General features: G+C 38.9%; 1 protein-coding gene across 2 annotated transcripts in view; it reads right to left on the bottom strand.

The window, feature by feature from the left end:
* Window positions 1–21,507, bottom strand: part of LOC105455758 (disabled homolog 2-interacting protein) — a 290,985-nt gene that overhangs the window by 120,996 nt on the left and 148,482 nt on the right. The window lies entirely within an intron of this gene.

Here is a 21,507-nt window from a genome sequence, read left to right as displayed (position 1 = left end):
AGAAAGAAATTACGAAATAGATACAATTTTCATAACCAGCTTATAAAACATTTTAACACAATTAACGATACAAGGAAATAATACAGCTATTTATACACACATAAGTTATACAATGGACTTCAATATTCAGTAAATGAATAAATTAATATATAAATTCGTTATATAAAACGTATCTTTTCTCAACTTTATTTACGTGCCATGCATTTCCTTAGAATTCATCATCCCTATCGCGTCTTCGTGTGCGATCTCGCGCAGCGAGAAACCTACGTCAGCTATAAACAGCGTGTATAGGTCAGATCGGTGTAATTTCACTGACGCCACGAGAAGGTAGCATCGTGCGAAAGTGCAAGCCAGCCGACGGGAATGGCGAAGCATCGAACCGGTTTGTACCGAAACGAATTTCGAGATGCGCTAACGGCAGCGAAAGCCGGTCCAATGTCGTTGAACAAGGACAAAAATGCGACACGCTTGTTTGCAAAATTGCTATTAGTAGCTACTGATAAGCGTAGCGAAAATCGGAAAGAATCAAAACGAGATCGTAGAAAAGTTATTTCATATCAACGGACGCTGTAACATTTTGAAATTTAATAAATATATATTGGAAAAACTGTTCAAGCACTTTCGAGCGTGATAACAAATATTCTGTAAATTTCATAAAATAAAAATAATGTATTCTCGATGTATATACGAACGTGTCGTCGCGTTGGCTCATTGTCGGTGTACTGGCTCCCGATTGGCGTTTATGAAGAACCGAGCACTCCACTGTTGTAGCGGTGTGACACATCAATTAAAATGCATCGGGGACAGCGTGCAATTTGCATCGTAGGAGAAAATCTGATTTATTTGAGCTGACACAATTTCTCCTCGCTTTTTCGTGCCGGCCAGTTTTGACCGTGTCAGGTTTGACCTTTGGCCGAGCCACTTTAGCCAATCTCTAGAATCGACCGATAGCTATCGCGACAATTTCTCCACTCGCGATAAACAGCCAATTTTCCATGCGCATATATACGTGCGCAGCAGCTGCGTGCGAGATATAATTACGATTACTCGATCGTTGCTTTCTGTTCAGCCGCGAGCGCACCTGCACGTCGATAGTTTATGTCGTCAAACGGCAAATATTTCTGCACGTTCAATTTCTATAAAGGTAGTAAACCAATTTTCGTTGCGCTATATATAATAATAAAAAAGAAAACAAAATTTATTTCCTTTAGGATTAAATTTCCAAATTCCATTTTTTGCAATAACGTTAAAGCTTTAAATACTTTATTTTATTTAATAACAGCGAGAAAAATAATTATTTATTAAATTTAATTCGCAGATGAAAAACAAGAGACATGAAGAAAAATAATTCATAAAGATGTGAAGACTTCTTTATTATTATAATAACAGTTCGATCATTAATGCAGGCATGATGTAAATATAGTTTGGAATGCTGCATAATTAAGATAAACTTTTATTTAGTCATTTATAAATAAAATATTCTATTTTCACTTTTGCATCAAATGTCTCATCAATTTTACCTTTGATGATTTCATTTTACTATTCTTTCATCTTCCTATCCCTTCTTTTTTTTTAGTGATTTTCGCTCGCAATTTCTAAATTGTTTGCGATTGTTTGTTGATTTTTATTTAATATAATGTATTAAAAAACTAAGGATTTCAATACTTGATTTTAAAACAACGCGAGTTTCGGGATGGAAACGATTAAGTTCACGGTTTAAACGAGCGAATGTCGTTTATCATCGAACCCGCATGGATCGGCATGTAGCGTGCGTGCACTTTACCTACCAACCGACTTCACATGTTACCCCCATATTACTTACGGCTGCTTTTTTTTCCTCGTGCTTCTTTCGCCGCTTCTTGTGCTGCTTCTTTTCCGCGCGCCTCTTCGCGCACGATGTAAAAGCGAACGCGCCAAGCTGCAGACACGTGAGCGAACCAGTGTGTGCCACGGTTACAGAACGAATTATTTTTAGCGCTGCGGATGCTGCGCCGTCGAGAGTGTCGCAAGGACTCCCGTTGTTCCGTGAATATATGTGAAAGGCTTGGAAATCAATTCAAGCAAGAATCCTCGCTATCCTGTTACGTGAATAATACCCTTTTCACGAGATCGTGCGTCGTGTCGTGTTAATCCAGTTGACATTTTCAAAATCATGTAGCCGTTCATTTTCTCGTGTTCGGTACAGTATTTACCATCAGCTTTCGCAAAACCAAAGATTACAGCAATTAAAGCTACAAACAGATGTTTCCAAGATAACAGATGTTACGTCCATTTCCATATTATTCATTCACGGTTGCAATTGAAATACGCTCAACTCTTTGTTAACAACGTTTTCAATAAATATCAAAATTAATGTATAAAATTTCGAAATATTTGATTAGATGAAAGAGCTTCTACAAATGGAATGAAAGAGATATAATGTTATCAGGAACTTATGAGTAGTTTCCCGACTAGATACAAGTGTAACGCGCGATATAAAGAATCGTATATATTAGTTATCCGTTCACAAACTTTTGAGTAATTTGAAGACGGAAGATCATTAGTTGACTCATAAGTGGAGCAGAGAGTTAGTTCGCTCTTCGAACCGTCTAGCGATACGTCTTGATAAATGAGGTCGGGAACAAAAGAATCCCTATTTCGCGCAACTTTGCCAATTTCCGAAGATTGCTTTTCCAATCTCTTTATCGACATAATACACCAAGCGTTAGCTATAATGGAATCCCACACACGAAAATATGTTTGCATCGTGACACTATCACTTATACTTTCCTAAGAAAAGTACGCAACGAACTTCTTTACTCTGAAAGAGAGTTTTGCGGGACGTCCGCTATATGACACGTTCGATACGGGATACAGGAAATATTCGAGAAAGAATTTCGGAAGAATCAAGTCTTCTTTTTATATATAAAACTTATACGTTTGAAAAAAAAATCTATTATGTTATTTCACGTTAAACTCACGAATAAGATTTCAATCGTCACGAAATAGTCAAAAAATTCACTATTTTATGTAATATTTAAACGATGCCGTACTGTAGGTATGTGTTACAAATTCCGTTCTTTTATCTTTTGAATGCTTAAGTTAGATGTAAATGGCGAATAAATATTTATAAGGTAAGAAACATTTAAATCTAGCGCGTTTTGCGTTTTTGCGTTTTTGTTATGCCTGTAGGATATCGTAAATATTCGATATTGCGTTTGGCAGCAAATAAAATACTTTAGGAAAGAGAAAATTGTAATTATTCAGGCAACATTGTTTTTCGCTGAACTATAATACTTTCTAGAAATTTTACGACCCGCCGTTGTCATAATGAGACGCTTTGTTACTTTGACGTAGGTAAACTTCTTTTCCGAGTAGATCTCTTTTCCAACATGACTTTCGCAGCCAAGCCGCTGCCACCGGCAAAGTTATCTTCCTCCATTTCGCATTTGATATTTTAATAACGAGAACGAAAACATTGTTCAGACAGCAGTTAAGTTTTCCAATTTAATTTACAAATCAAACACTGCGTAAAAGACCGATTGAACAAAAACATGAATAAAAACATGATATTGTTTCAAATCGTTTGCAATGTTTCGTTATACATTTTCGTTGTTATTTTAAGCTTCGTTGGCAGCAAACATACATACATTATCTTGCGTATCGTACGATTCTTTATCTCCGACACGGATCTCACGACATTCTAACGGAACACACGCGATACGCCGGTATACGTCGTGTACACGGGTTATTGTTAATGGAGGTAAAAATCGTGCGAAGAGCCGAGAGGTATCGATCAATATTTCCAGGGCGTACTATTGTAGTAGGTACGCGCGATTAATAATAGTTATTGGGCGCGAGAGCTTTCGGGCGAGAGAGTATACGCCGCGCGTGCCCGTATCGTCAGGAAGATAAATTCCTCGGAGGATACGCGGACCTTGAAGCGAACGGAATTTCCGTAGCGCGCACATGGACCCGCCTCTAATGGCCATCCGATGAAATATGTACGGCAAGCCGCGGAGCATAACCATTTCCAAAATCCCCCGTTCGCGCGCGCCGGCGACCTAGATATATAGTACACGTGCGCATTACGTATACACAACTTCGAGATGACTCGTTACATATAGCGTGTGCTGTACGCAAAACGATGCATTATGCTGGTCGCATTAGCCTGGCTCTTAGCCATGCCGCATCGTAAATACGCGCGCTTACAACAATGCTCGCTATACAGGTCCTCGCTTTGCGAATAATGACAACGAAGGTGAAGCATTCATGCATGGTCGATAATTTTCTAGTTTTCGCATGGCGCGCTCTGTGCGCTGCCACACACGCTGCTCCGTTCCCGTTGCTCGATCCGTTTACCTTGGATCCAGTTCTCCGCGCCGCGCACTAAAAGCGCATTCCGAATGCCCGATGGATTCTAATAAGTTCCAGCCGAGGAGACAAATGGGGCAATCAACCCGGATTTAAAGTCTTATTTGGAAGATTATACGTGTGTTTTCTCTTTTTAAAGTAGCGTCGAACTGTTTCGCGATCTGTGTCAGAGCGTCGCAAATTATTTACGTGGCCGCCGACTTCAAAATTAATCTCATTTATTAACAAGAAATTTAACGGTAATTTAAAATATTTCATATCTAAAAGTTTCGCGAGCTTGCTAATTAAAATTTATCACGTTGGTACAGTTGATCGTGTAATTTTAAACGATTTCTGAAATGTACGTTATTACATTATGATACTGTGTGGCAGACGGAGCGCGTAACATCGAGAAACAGCGGCGAAGTTCGGTATTGAAACTTGTATCAATGAAATCGTGCCCGCATTTCCTCGGGCTGCTTGCCAAGAACTGATCCCCGCGTGCAAACAGAAGTTATACATGAAACATAACGCGCCGAGGAAGTTGGCTGCCACGTCCAATATTAAACGAATAAGATTATGCTTCAGGAAAATTGTTGAATAAAATTCTGGCAATGCTATTTTCTCATTTTTCGTTAGAACGAGCGCTTGTTTGAACGCCAATAAAAGTATATTCATTATAGTACATACTTTCAAATAAATGCAACTTACAATACTTTAAATATAACGAAAGTTAAGGGACACAATAACTCAATCTTAGAACATGTTTGACAAAGAATTCGACACAACCTGTGAAGAATAATGGAGGAGGAAAGAAAACAGGAAGTTAAGTCTTTCCTTGCATGCCGATGACGAGACGAAAAAACGACACTGCTCAATAAAAACAACAATGAGAAAGCGGCAGAGCTCTCAAAGAAGCCAAAGGGGGAAGAGCACCTGCTAGATTTACCTGGTCTCCGACAACATTGTCCTTCCGGTTCCGGTACGTGTGATTGAAGCTACTACATCGCACGTTCTCATCCCCCGGAATGTCACCGGAAGCAATTTGGATCGTATCAATGATAGTAATTTTCACAAATACAATAATAAATTACTATTAAGATTAGCATAATTTTCTGCTGCGTTACAACTGACTGCATTTGCAATCTATACTTACACAGACTATTAATTTCAATAAAAATGTTCATCTCTCCCTCCTTCTTTTTTCATAACCAATAATTTTTCAATATTTTATAAAATTATAAATTAAAATTGCTAAAATCTTTATGCCGAGTTTAAATCTTTAAAATCAATCATGAATCGGCGGAAGATTATGAGGTGATTATGAGGTTCAAAAAATGAAGGAGTAATCTCGTGTGCAGGAAGAAAATTAACCTGAAACGGAAGAAACATACGACATACGTGTAATACGAACGCCGAAGGACAAGATGCACCTCCGGTACCTGAATGGAAGATAACGAGACAAAGACGAAGAAACGCATCATGCTGCATTCGTTGCATGTCCGAGGCTCATGCGTGTCAGCGCGTACGTAACGCACGGAATGACCGGAAACGCATACGAACGGTGTTCGTCGGCCTAAGCTACAGGCACAAGCTGCGTCCATGAGTGGCGGTCGCATATGCGGCAATTTGAATAATTAACGGGCACGGGGTGTCCCAGCCGCGCGGGAGATATATCTCCCTGCGAGACGAATGCGTTTGCCAACCGACGGACCGAGAAATAAGGGTCACTCGGTTGTACTCGAGTCGATAAAAACAGAGGTGACTGGTAAATTACGCCGGGAGAATAAAAAAAAACGTCCTGTCCTTTTTAATGATCGCGCCGTGGACCGAGTCGACCTCGGCAGGCGCGGCAACAAATAGAGAAATTAGCGATTTTTCACGAACTGCAATTGGCAGTGCAGTTTGCACAATGCGCGAATTTCAATGGTTTTGTTACGTAAAGCGACGATTACTCGGACAATTACGTGCAAAACGGCTTGAATTCTCAAAGGTTACCGTTGCGCAAGTTATTAGATGTTGATTTCACTAATGTTGCTTTAAATTGCGCTTAAGTCGCATTAATCACTCATGATAAATTAAGCGGTTCTTGCAGCCGCATTTCCATTAACAAATGAGGAAGCTAATAAATCGATTTCAATATTCTCTTATGTTAATTTCAACGGAATCGCTGGATCGCTCTTTGCACTCTTAATCGACGCCGAACACCGCGAGATTCTACTTTCCGAAGCAGCGAACAATCGTAAATACGCATTGAATCGCCGCCGGCATACTGCACGCTTCTGATCTTTCCACGATCGTCGACGAACGGCGCTTATTTCTCGGAGAAACAATCGCGTTTGTAATTAACATTCCCAGGAAACTGGCCTGGTAGCACGCTTGATTGTAAAATTGATATTAGCGACTCATTAACTTCGCAGACTGATTAATTAGGTTTTACCTTCATCGTCAATCTGGTGTATTACTATCTGCGGAGGAAAGCCTCTTGGCAAAGACTGGGACTTCAACTCACCTGTAACAAAAAAAAATAGGAAATGTTATCAGAAGGGCTAATTTTACAATGTTTAATTATATCGTTTACAGCACAGTCAAAATAAAATAGAATGCAATCGAAATAATTATTGCAATTGTATCTCGTAATTAAATTTTTCTTATTTTTAAATACACACACACAAGCTTTTCTCCCCCCAAATATAAATTATTCTCGCAGGAATATTCATGTAAGATTTATATTGACATACTGATGAAATAAATTCGTAATTTTCGCACGAACAAAACGTTGAAAATACAATATTGATCAGCCTAAAACGACATTTATCATCAGTGATAAATTAGTTTCGACGTCTATTTATTGGAGTTTAGTCCATCTATTTGTTAAATCGCTGAGTCAAGGCAAAGCAAACTTGACCCTCGATGTCTGCCAACCGAGCCCAACGAAACGCCGTCCTCGGAATGTCACAACGGATTATCTCCAATCGCGCGGGTGGAGACTAGCAGGGATGGAACTTCCCTCGAGAGTTCGTGTACACTGGCCACAGGCACCCCACAGAAAAATTAATGAAGGCGTTTTCATTGAATTCGGTCCGGGTTCAAGCACCGCGCGACGCACGATCGGACGTACTGGCTGAGCCCAATCCGGTCAATTAAACCAATTTCGCCGACCCTTCGGCCTGTCGGAAACTATCGGCGATTTTCTCGCGCTCCTTTCGCAAGGCGGAACGCAGACGTACGCACGTATGTACATAGATACTCGTTCCCGATCGCGATCGAACGTGCGCAACGACGCGCTCGTGTGAACGTTTACGCGGAACGTATACGTGCGGAATTACATGAACCAATTAAGGCCTCCTCTCGCCACGTCTGTCAGGTCAATCTCGCGTACGTTTGCGACACTTTACGCGATGGATCGCGCTAACGAAGATTGCCTTGTAACAGAGAGGTGAAAAAAACCGCAATTACCACGCGTTTTTTTGGGGAGATTATAATTATTTTTGCGGATATGAGAAATTCTGTAAATATGTGCTCGTTGCTATATCTTCTATTGGGTAAATACGGGCTTTTCGTAATTACTCGCGGCAACGAGGTGAATTAATTTAGTAACACAGAGATAAAGGTCATGCAATATCGCGAATTATTTTAATGCTGCAGTAATGCACGAATAAAGCCAGCAACATTACCGCTTATTTTGCATTATTTCTCTCGTATAATTTCTCTCATTCTCTCTCTTTCTTTTGTTCTCTCTACAATAACATTTACTTCGTATTTTTACTCCTTCGCATTTATCAGCGAGATTAATTTCGGGATACGATCCATTATTTATTAAAATTTAAGTGATGAAAATAGATATGCGTTTCGAAACTATGATAATAATCAGTAGACTAGTTTCTACAGCTTCGCTAAGAATGTCTTCTATATACAAAATTTAACGTTGCGACGATAAATAAGGGGTCGCCGGCAATTAAATCACCTTTGACTCTTGCTCATTGCACGCGTGTAAGCCGGCGATTCAGCTCGCGTGAGGTTACTTTTCATTAGTACTCTGGTGAGTAATTCGCCAACTGGCCAATTATTTCATGGTTGTGAAATATCTGCTCGTGAAAAAATCAACATTTAATTCAATTCTACTATTTTTTAAAGATAGATAAACAAATGAGTATCATCGATAAAAAAAATGTAATTATTTGAACATCAGCATACGTTTTTCGTTGCACATAGGTTTATAGTGAATTGAAAAATTGTAGAACAGCATTTTACACTGCTTTATATTTATTTTGAATTAAATTTTAATCTATATTACATCGCAGTTATATGTGTTATCTGCATTTATACGTAATATCTGATAGCAATATATGAATGTTACAGACAAATTTAATTGTATTCCGAAACTGTAATAAAATAATGTATAAATATACTAAACCATGAAATTTTATCTTTTAATGCTGTCAAGTAAACAATAATAATAATAATAAAATGCGAGCGCTAAAAATACCGTAATCAATTTTAACTGCTTCCGTGTCGTTACGATAAGGATCTGCAGAGGCGAATTTCGCGTGTCACAAGGCGTGTCGTCGCGCTTGTCATTATGTTACTTAGAATAGGATAACTATAATAACCGTTACGGACTGTTAATTCCACGTTTCTGCGCGTTTCTATGTTATCTGGAATCTTCTAAAATCAGTAACGTTTCTCACGTTGCGCAACAATTAAAATACGATGAGAAAAGCGGATGAGAGCTCGAAATAAAAGAGATCGCGTTGGAAGAGATCGCGAGATCGTCCGTCGTTTCTTACGAAATCCATCGCCTGTCTTTACGTTCATTATTACGTCACTCTGTTAATACGCGAGAGCAATTACTCTCCCGAGAGCAAAAGGATCGTCGTCTACTGTCCGTCGGTTTTACACTTTTCCGCGAAATCGCTTTTTCTCGTCGGCACAAATGCAATTAATCGCCATAGGGCGAAACCAGGTCATAGTGCGTAACGAGATTATCTTTTTTGCCCCGCCAAATGGCGTATATAATATCATTAATTTTACACATCATGGCACATACAATTGAGTTTAGCTTCGGCATAAAATGAAATTTTACGCGAACACTTTGTCCAGTAACAGATATTATACTTACCACAAGAGCCATGTACGAATAACTATTATGTGCTAAGATAATACACGTATATAAAGACGAATTAGTATTATTTAAAATGAAATTGCTATATTATTTATTCAGCATTAATATTGTAATTTAATCAAGTAATCATTTTATTTGTTATCTGCAAACTAATCTTTGTCCATAAATTATGTAGAGTCAATTAACAACTCGCTAATTTAGTAATATTGAGCAAAATTAATTGTGATCACATTAATTTGCGTTACTTTGATCTTTATCTGTAATCTATTCGCGGCGAATATCCCCAATACAATCCTGCTCGTTCGATTGTAATATATACATTCGATCGGTTAATAAATTGTGATTTATTTACTATCCGATGCTTACGCATTTAACCCGTGCGATTAACAAGAAGGCTGGCGAGCGAAAAGGAACGAATCAAAAGGTACCAAGGATACTCTCCCGCTGTAATTGCACACCGGTTGTCTTTTTCTGGTTGAGAAACCGGGACACATTTTTTCTCCCGCTTCGTGAATTGAATCTGCTCGCGTTTCTTGGTCATTGTTTCACGTTCTCGTCTTGCATTTCGAGCTGCAGCCTCGCCGACTCTTTTGCGTAATCCGGTGAAAGCCGCATTCATTGCGCACCCCCTGCCAATTTCCACGCGCGCTCGGTCTACTTCCGTCATCCTAATCTGCGCGAGATCTTGAAAGAAATCTCGCATGCTTAGCAACGTGTATGCTTAAAGATGTGCAAACGATGAGGAAAATTGTTGCGACGGTATGCGGTAAGTAACGTATCTCGTAGTTTACATTTTCAACTGTGTATGATTCTACATTTTCAATTGTGTTTCGAATTTCGCAATATAATCATAGCTTTTCACTTTCACAGAGTAAACTCTCTAATGTGCAAATAAGAAAGAAAAACTGAATGGTTTAACTCGATATCACAAAAAGATAAAAGAGAAAAAAATCGGGTATGGATGAGTATTAATTAACTAGTAATTTCATTCTCCTTCAATACGCGCAGTTCATTCTTTTTTATTTAATTTCGTCGATTATTTCGTTCCATCATTTTCTTTTACATTACTGTTTTAAATTACTGTTTACATATATGTCTTCCACAAATTTCATACAAATCACATCGCTGTCAATTAAAATTTCATATCTATATAGAAACCAATAACCTGTCTTTCAATCCCGGGCGATTTTAAATATCACGTTATTTACAGAGTAAACAAGCGAGCATGCCATTCCACATTCATTCCATCTGCGATTTCTCATTTCAGTTTCGCGGATGGCCCGCGAATATGGGTCATAGTTTGCGCGCATGAGTGCCGCAATACTGCCCGTACAACTGCATCGAAGAACTCTCTTTGCCCCCGAAATTCCGATCGTTTCGTGTATAACGACGACCATAGATCCGTTCTATATTGCGGCTTTCGTTTGCGCAGCAGTTCCCGTCTCGTACGACCGACGAAACGCATAAAAATACCGCTGGCTCGCTTCCAGGCGGCCGATCTTCTCGCGTAAACACTAGAAAAATCGTTCGACCATCTTTCGATATATTCGCGACGAGAAAAGTAACATCTTTCTACAGTAAATTCAACAAAAAAATCGAAACTAGTTAAATTCAATAGATTAAGATCAGAAAATAGGCTGATAGTTTGTGAAACTAGTCTGTTACTAAAGAAAACATTCAAAAAGATCAACAAATTCTAAAAATTACTTTACTTATAATCGCACCAAGAAAATTATAATATACATATATATATTTTTTTTAGGTAATATTTGTATTAATATGTTTACGCGCGAGGACACTTACACTCCACGAAAAGATGATTGCTATCATGCTCGCACAACGAAGACAATTCCGGATATAAAGTATGCCTGTGTTGAGATCCTCTTCTTGGTAACGTAGAAACTCGTCGTAATAACGGCGCTATATGGGCATTACATTTGCATTGACAAATCCAGAGTTATAAGAATGTGAAATGAATAAGCATAGCTTTGCCGAGAAAGTGATACAGTGTCAAGCATACATAGGTAAGAAAAACTTACAAAATTTAAATATGTTACTTGTATTTACAAAATGTATCAAATTAATAAATTCGAAGTTAGTAAAAAGTAAAGCGTGTAGAAAGATTTAAACGATATTTTTTGGTAAATTTTTTATTGTTGAAAGAAAAAGAATATTTAGTATATTTTTAAAGCAAATAAATAATAAATAGTAATAAATGCATCTCTCAAATAGAAATAGACATTTAACTCGAGAATAGTTACTTTTTGTGTAAATAATTATCTAAAATGTTTTTTACACTCTAATTGAAAGTCTTTATTATTATTATTATCGTATATTATTGATTGTTCTATAATTTATAAGTATTTAAAATCATTATATATATTTCAATATTTTATAAAAAAATAAGAAAAAATTAAAAAAATAAATACAAATTTGCGATCAGTAAAGAAATTTTTCTATCTGTTATGTCAAGACTGATAATAAGCTTTATTTTCCGGTACTGAAGTGTAAAAATCATCCCAAATCTATATTCCCGAGTTAAACATTTTTCAAAACTTCCAAGCACCGATTAATTGAGAACCACTGCCGCAATCAGAAAACCAGATAAGACCAACGATAAAATACGGAAACGCTTCCGTAACTCTATCGCTACGCACGCGTGTGCATCAATGTATATTGTATACGATGGGAAGGATGCAAGAGGAGAGGGACAGATATTTAATACAAACATGCTGGTCCATTCATCCCCGTCGGAATGGTGACTGCACGGTAATCTGCTGAAATTGTTACACACACACACACACACACACACACACACACACACACGTACGCGACGCACACACCGCGCTATACACATATTTGCAATTCGATAGTTTATGAATTATAGACTTGTTTTCGTAACCTACTTCTTCTTCCAGAATTGACGGAAGTAAATGTTGACGTAACATTGCAGTATTTTTCCCTCCATGCCCTCTATGCAGTCGTCCTACATATTTTTTCGAATTGTTAAATATATATTGCTAATTTATTGGCTATGTTCATTTAATACGGATATTATGTACACATACATTTCTGCTATATTTTTTGCCGTCATTTTCTTGACTATCTTACAGCTTCCTTTTTTCTTTAATCCTTTTCTATCTCTTTTTTTCTTTCAAAAACAATGGAAGCAAAATTTTAAGTAACAATTGTTAATCACTCGTCGTCAATTATAGATACTTTGAATAAAGTAAAATTCTTTTAATCTTGATCTTAATGACAATTCTAATAAATAATATCAATATTGTGTAGATTTTCGATTCGGTAAAAATTTTAAAGCGATGTTTACACGAGTTACATCGCTTGAAACGAACTGCAAATAAAATCGATGATCGATTCGCGTTATCTCGCCCACCGCGTGCAGTGATCGGACCATGTTGATATACTGCGACATACTGTTGAATTTCGGATGCATTGTCACCGATTGTGAGACGTATACTGGTTGTCATCGGCAGAACGCTAAAGCGCCGCGCCGTTTCATTAGCAAAGGGACGAGAGAAAGCTCGGCTAATTTTCAAATCACAATTACACGTGTTTACAATAGTGACATGCAATAAATTTACTTTCAAAGCCATGCGTAATTCCTGCGGTTTATTCCACCCGTATTTTTACAACACTCCCCATGTTGTATCCGCGATTTCATAACGCGCCGTTACACAAATTCATTCAGAAGAATGATTTTGAAAGAAGAACCATTCTGACGTGCACGTGCACGTGTGCAACATAACCAGAAATTAAGTTCTGTTAATTTGTACTTTTGTATAATAATTAAAATATATCAAATAAAAAAAATGTGTAATCGTTTTTATTTTAGGTTTCTAAAACGATTAAATGGTCCAAAGACTTTTAAAAAATTTCCATATTTTGCAAAATAAAATTACGAATCAAATTAATTACAAATACGAAAGATAAGTATATGTTTTAAATTCGAGAGAAGTCAAATCATTTCGCGAATCACGAAAAAAGGGGCATTAAGGCGCGGCCCGTAATGAGGAAAGACCATCAACTCGACAACCACGCTGTATTTCCGGCGCGAAATAAGCGGACGCGCTCCTCCTTGCCGTACAAGGAGATTGACTCATACGATCACGTAGGAGGAGCCAGATGAACCTAGCCCACTACTTAATGCAATGATTCCGTTTGGAAACTAGATTCCCAACCGGTTCATCCAATTATCGCAACGTAATGTAATTTTAAGAATATATTTTAGCATCAAAGCGAAGCAAAATATTATATATACTTTGTCCTAATACAGAGTGTTAACATAATACACGCATATTGTTATGAAATTTCTTGTATTACATAAAAGGACAAAAATAAAAATATTAACAAAATTATGCTTTCAATTTACCGTTGATTATTTAATAAAAAAAATTTCAATTTGACAAAAGAGAACGAATTTACTTTCGTATTATATTCGCGATTTCAAAAGAGTATTTAGCTAATTGTCAAAATCATTTATTGACCCATTGTTCTCGGTGATTGAGAATATGCCCAAGCGTATTTAACGGAGATTGGCTATAAGCATTTCACGTCGTATAATTAGAGCGCCGTTTTTACGAGCTGTCGCAAGAAGAAGAGAGTGCGGAGATACAATGAACTATCTCGGTTCTTAAAAGCGCGGCACTCATAATTACTCCGATTGTACGCGAGTTCAGAGGAAAAGAAAGTATTCTACGGGCCATAAAACATTATGGCAAATCTGCGCTCGATTTGGTTCCTTTGGCAAAAACAAACCTGACTCAGCGAATCATGATGAACTGCGCAAGACGAATTTTGATTGTTATTATACCGGATAAAGAAATACGCGCAAAAGCGAAGCCGGTTTTTCAGTTTGTCATTTGTTATCCAGTTACAATTGTCAAACCTTTAAAATTAATGTCTATAAATTAACGTACATCTTTCATCTGATTTAAAAAGTTTGATTGATTTGACTACAAAGTAACGAAAGTGGACAAAATAACAAGATGAAATTACTAAATTATTTTCCTAACGCATCAAATGCAATGCCAGCAAATGCTTTGTTCTGTAACTCTAATTGTAAGTATAATAGCTCTTTTCTGGAAGACATCATGGCAAGTATAATCTCAGTAAGCCGAAAGGCTTCGTCTCTTAACGTTCGTGAAATTCGAAGAAACGCGTAAAAAGATACTTCTCTCTCATCCTTCATTTTTCTAGCCCTTTGGCGTTTGCGCGGCCATCCCGTCTCGAGATTCCACCTCGCGAAGAAAGAGATTGCGGATGCGTGGCGTCGCGGGGATACAAAGAAGAGAGTAGGTGAGGAGAACGTGGGGATCGTGCTCGCACGAAAGCGGAGAACGCAAAGAGCAAGGCGGCGGAAGAGGGACGAACCCTCGAGACGAAAGACAAAGCCGCCATTACTCTCGTCCTCCAGCTGACGGTACGCGCCGTAAAGCTCCTAATTATTAATGTACCTGCTGTGGGATATGATCCCGCAGCGCGAAAGAAAGCAACCGGATGCACGCGCAATCGGATGATAATTATTGGTATATTTTTGCGCACGGTCATTTCGTATGTTGTTCGCGTTTTCGAAATTTATCGAGAATTTGTTACGCGTCGCTCGTTAATTTCCTGCGTTAGTTAGAAGCTCCCAAAACTTTCATTACACGCATGGTTCATCAAAATAAAGAATCATGTAAAACCAGTAAATAATAACAGATTTCAATTAATTCAAAATTTTAAAAAATTATTTCTGTGTTCTTCAGTGTTTGCATCAAAATCTCTGTTTAAATCTAAATTATTTAGTAACAAAGAAATACTTCATATTTCTATCATTGTCAAAAATTATCATTTGTAAAACTGAAAAATATATTATATTATAATATAAATAAATGTGCAACATAAAAAATTATAAATATACAAAAAAAACCTCCTTCTATTCTCTCCTTTCTTTCTTTTTTCGCCAGGTTAATCAAAAAATTCAATTTACAAAATATACCGCGTAAAATATTATTTTATATCATAAGAATATTTGCTACAAATTAAAAAATTCAAAAGACTAATAAAAATTCTCATATTCCAATACCTATAATACACACATGCGCAAACTGACTTTTTTAAATATAATTCACAAAATAAATTTTAGCGTAAATTTCGAATCTATTAACTTTCCACGCAAGAAATGGTATTAAATCGTGTATTAAATCAATCGAAATAATTCCTTTTTAACAGTAGTCACAATTAAGCGAAACAAATTATTATACTGAGTAAAACCGAAGTATGAAAGCGCGGAGTCGCCTTATTCGCTTGCATTACTTAGGTTGCAATATTAAAGAGGAATACGCGTGAGTCGGCGCTCCGCACCTTAAGTCGCTTCTTCTCCCTAGGTGTTATTCCATATCCGGAACCGTGTCCGTAGTCCGCAATCCGATTCGCGGCAATCCGACGGCGCGGCGGCAACTAACTATTTATACTCGGAAAAATCGGAAACCGGCCTTCGCCCATGAAAGAGAGACGACGACTTCGTCTTACGAATCACCCACGTGAATTAATCGACTATAATCACTTCGGACATTACACTTTGCGCTAACCTTCGAATCGAAGCGGCAATTCCCTCGCGCCCGCTTTGGTTCCGGACGCGCTCCGCGTAAAAAGGAAGAGGCTGAGATGGTCGTTCGATGCGCGCGGTTCCGTATTTGGAACAATCCGCGTAAACGCCGCGATTTGTTCCGCCAATTAATCCATGTAACCGTTTCCTTCGCGCTGCGTTATTAACGATTACGGCTCTGAAATGTCGGTGTATCGAAATTATTTAATATTCTCGACGAATAGGCCTCTTTGAAAGAGCAACGGCATCTGTCTCCCTCGTCTTGAGAAATACAAAGGAAAAGCGTGTAAAAGTTCTGGTCCGATTACTTTACTGTAGTCACTCTTTCATGACGTTGCGCTGCGAACGAATAAAAATCTAACGGTTTACGTTATTTCAAAATAATTATGCTAAGACAATTAGAAGCATATTTTTTTTTATATATCATATGAATTTCATATCATTTGTAATCCAGAAGAGACCCACATATCGTTTACAGTTATTGCTGTTTGTCACGAAACTTTTTCCAATGTGCATTGAAGTTCTATATTATCTAAAAATTAAATCTGCTGTGCATCTTTGTAAGATGCCGCAGCCTGGGATAATATGTTTAATACATACGCTCAATTATATTCCGTTGAATTAAAAATAATAGCAAAAATGTCACATGTGATATGCTCTCAACTAATCAGAATTTTAAATCGAGTTTCGTATAATACACGTGTACACATTTGAATTAATTTCGTTCTGCGCGTCACCTCCTTTTGCGCAACAGGCGATCTAACGATATATATATTTACGGCGTATCCTCGTTTTTTTTTCCTAACGTTCTTTTTTATCTCCTTTCGCTGTGAAAGCGGAGCACACAAAACGCAATTTCACCGCGCGTGAAGAATCGAGTCCCGCCAGGACAGTCGGCTTCAGGTCGGTATCATAGCGGACAGTGATTTTTAATTAAATGCGCGGACGTTTCAATTAAAATCGTCGACTCTGGAGAGGCAACGTAGTTCCCCCCCTCCTCCTTCCCGGCATTTTCCCTTTTCTTTATTCATCCGCCCCATTCACGGAGACGACGGAAACAGGGCGATTCGAATTTTAAATCCGCTTCGAAAGCGCCGTAAATAATTCATGCCTTACTTCCAGATCGCGAAAGAGTTCGAGCAGGATTTGACAGTATTAGCAAGTGATTCCGGATGAAAGAAAAAGAGAAGATAACAGCTGTCAATCCAATCGATAAAATACAATTAGGAGCTTATTCGCATCGTCGGCTTCTCCGCTCTTTTATCTGTATTTTCATTCCCGTTATTGGATGTCCGCAGTCTTGCCTCTTTTCCGTCCTACTTTTTTCCTCGTTTTGCGCTCTTTCGCGCTCTTTTCCAGGGCGTTCATCGTCTGTGAAACGCAATAATGCTTTTCTCAACTCGACCCGACTCCGATTTTATATATCAACTTCATCGAATTACTGAGCTGCTGAAGAGAGTTTATCTTGCATTATGGTTTAACACACTTATCTCTCCTCTCTTATTTTCCTCTTTTCCGTCTCTCGCAAGCTACCGTTTCGCGACCAGTCATATTTTTTTCTCTATATACCTACGGAATGCTCGCCGTTCGATGTTTCAGCAGATGCCGCCAGTCCTGACTTCTCTCTTTCTCTCTCTTTCCCGATACCGTGGGATCTCGAATGCGAAAGGCGTCAGGCCGAATGTAACGTCGAAGGATGAGGAACGGATAGAAATGAAAATTTTATAGGAAATAAAAAGGTATAGCGCGTAATATCCGATTGGGTTCCCTCGCCAGAAGGAGCCGAATGAAAAATCGCGCAGCGATAGGAGAAATCTCTCTAGAATTCGAATCAAATTTCGCGAGATGAGGCAAAGCTGTATATAAAATAAATCTGGCGGAGAAAATGCGGAGCGTAAAATTGCGGTTTCGCCTGCACATTGATCGGCGAGAGTGAGAAGAAAACACAAAATAAGGAAAAGGCATGACGCGAGAAAGAAAGGTCCTTACTGCAGAAAACGCTTGCACAATTTTATCGCGCGGACAATGAATAATCTTCTACGCATTAACGCAGTCGTGGTAAAATCTGGACGAGCCGACGATGGTTTTACGAGCGATAAAGCGCCACGTGAGCGCCACAACGCGTGCACGCGTTCGCACACATCCGCGCGTTCGGAGTATTTAATGACGTGAGGCAAACAGGTTGCGGTTTTCATTTCCGCAAAAAGACCCTGAGCTTCTGCCGGCGCGGCGCGTTCCGCATAACTCCGCGCTATTATTGAAACAATGCAACGAAGCGTGTTAATCGAGAATAATGCCAACGAAGCGTTCATTATAGCAGTTGGTGTTAGCAAAGAATCCCACAGGTATACCAAGTCGAAGCAAAAAGAAAAGCTGCTGCAGTATCTGTACTTTAGAGAAGAACCTTCATATTTTGAAATAAATAACACATTTCGCATTTCGAATTTATCCGTGCGTCTGAATAGCTCGTTACTGGAGCGAGAAATTGCTAATAAAGGTTCCTCTCTAAGGAAAACGAAGACGCGGCGCCTCGCAAACTTACAAACGTTGCCCGAGGGGGGATTCTCGTCTTTGGAGCTTAAATCCAAGTGATTCTTCTTCTTCCGCCGCATAATGGAGTTCCATACCTTCTTGCGACTCATTCTAACGCCGCCGCGATGATCGCGCAATCGTGTGACAATCGCCCCCAATGCGGAACACTTTCGTCTCGTTTACAGTTGCGACAGCGCACTCTCGTACTGCAAACACCGGTAATGGTCCAACGAGTGGGACCACCCAACCTCTCTTTCCCTCCCCCTCTTCAATTAAACGCGCCTTATCGACGCGTCATCGTCAAACAACAAACAGCACGACCACTCCCTCGAGATGTACCGAACCATCAGTCAATCCCTACAAATCGCGACGATAAACGCTCTCCAGTCCACGCGGTCAGTTTCCTGAATGCGCCGATTATCGAAGCATGCACTCCCCTTTTTCCTCTCCGATTGAACAGCCGTTCAATCAAATGCAGAATCGCAAGTACGGAGAATGTGAATACCGACTATATATCCCACCGCAGCAGCTGAATGCGATGCTCTTCTCGACACTCGCACTGTTGCAAATTACTTTACACGCGGATGCGGCACGTTTGGTAAACCATCACCGATGACCGAATCATCACAATGAAAAATTAGCGAGCCAGCAAGAAGAAAAAAGGAGCCGAGTACGACGACCGCCTAGGACCGCGTGCACCACGGCGACTGTGACGGATCACTCGGCTCGGTCGCTGAAAGGTAATGACCTAGCACACTTCGCCGACTTTTATCCGCCGCGCGCTCTCGCAACGTCCGTCCGACGAACGGCGTGAACGCACTTATATCGGTGTCGCGAAGAGCGGACGATGATGAGTACAACGACGACGGCGACGACGAGCCGTTTTATCGCATCCGGCGCCGAGGACTCTTTCGATGAGGAGGATTCCGGCGCGTTAGTACGCTGCGCCAATCGGCTCGTGCGAAATCATCGCGAACGGTGCGAGGAGGGGCGGACTATTACGAGGAGGTAGACTCTAGTCTCAGGATTACGAGATTACGAAGACGATTACACTTTCGGTAGATTTATTAATCAGACGTAATCGCGCCGCGCACTCCGAAGCAATTTTCGCGACGACTATATTGGGCAAAAACAAGATCTGACGCTTGCGATTCAGGCAGAAATGTTGCGACGAGCATTTCCTATTTACATCAGGTTCTATTTGTTTTTGAGAGGGAGGATTTTCTTCGTAATGAAATGTATGGATTGCACGTGAGAAAAGCTGTTGCGTTATTGCGAATGTACAGGGAACTTCTGAAAGTGAGGTAAATATAATTTTTCTATTCAATTCAGTTTGAAAATCGAATACCTATATATATACATATTGCTGCGGTACAATATCTATGTATTATTTTTACGTGTAACGCAATTTCAATCGGAAGCCTCGGTATTCAGAAGTTTCCCGCTTTGAGTTTGCATAACCGAAAATGTAGAAATGTGAAATTTCACTGCGTTTTCCATTGAAATTCCGCCGAATACAGAAATTACAGAAATAATAACGCGATTCAATTCCCAAAGTTAATGAGAAACAACAATCGTCGATAAAAAAAAAAATACTAATTTCAAGTCGTAAAGATTGACATTTCCTGCATGCGTCCTCGAATAAAGGAAAGCGTACGAGAAAAGTAATTAAGTACAACGAGTAATTAAACAATGTAAATTGGTCCATGGAAAGCTTCCGCGACATTGTACACCATGTAAAACGAAGCAACACGGAGAGGCTTCCGGATGCCGTTCAATTCGTCTCGTCAATCGAGTCGCACGCGTGCAATCGTCGCGACAACGGGAAGAGACCACGCAAATCGTGGTCCAAGACAGACTGCTTGTCCCTGATGGATCTTCATTCCGTAATCGCCGATGTAAATGTGCGGAGGATGTGTGGTCGCCGATGACGATAAGCGTTGGATCACGACGGAAATTAAATCTTCCCAAAATCAACGAATAGATTAAATGCGTCGTAAAATTATTGAGTCAAGTTTGCGAAAAAAATTCAATAACGCTTCATTTTTCTTTTTTGTCTAGATTAATCTTGTTAGAAAATATAGGAAAAATATAGAGAATTTAAAATTTAAAAATGTGTGTAACAATAAAATTAGAGATAAAACAAAAGAAATAAACACTTGAGATTATTAGATTTTCAGGCCTAAATGTGAATCGATTTTTTTGCATTCTATAATTTCAGCTCTAAACCGGAGGTTAATTTATGCAATACAAAAAGAATGGAGAAATTTAAATTAAATTATTTTATCCTATGTTATAATCATTATCGATATATTCAAAGAATGTGATAAGTTTCAAACAAAACAAAATATGTTTTTTTTTATATTTCTTCTAAATTTGTGAAAAATTGTAATAAATATTTGCATCTAAAAAAATTTTTATTAAATTTATCCGAGTTTAAAGAATGTTCGTTCTCAGCACAAAAATCGACAAAATTCAATCTTTATTTCCTCTCTTGATCTCTCTTAGCTTTTACTAGTATCTGCATTTAAAAAGAAAATTAGTATTGAGTATTTATATAGAGATGTATCAAGTGTTGACGCATTAAAAAGCAGTTCTGCGAATATTGAATAATTTGAAGTAAGCGCGAGAAAAAAAGACATCAGTAAATGACGAAAACGAATTCTCAAATTTTTTTTCCTCGAATTGGAGCGATACGAGTGAGATAACGTCGCTCGCGAAGTCACGCGTGGAAATCGTTAGCGCTTTCCCACGCGCGTCGACAGCGACATGCAATTAGCCACCTCCGCCGCGAAATAATCCTCGCAAAACAATGGCGAGATTAGGGACGCAGGCGCAAAGTAGGCGATGCAAGACGCGATCTTCATTCCGCGCTGCTACCAGAAGTAAAGTAGAAAGCATTTTGTATGCG

Source organism: Wasmannia auropunctata, unplaced genomic scaffold (genome assembly GCF_000956235.1).
Source record: "Wasmannia auropunctata unplaced genomic scaffold, wasmannia.A_1.0 LD335844.1, whole genome shotgun sequence".
NCBI classification, from domain to species: domain Eukaryota; kingdom Metazoa; phylum Arthropoda; class Insecta; order Hymenoptera; family Formicidae; genus Wasmannia; species Wasmannia auropunctata.
This window is presented reverse-complemented; position numbering and strand designations above follow the sequence as displayed.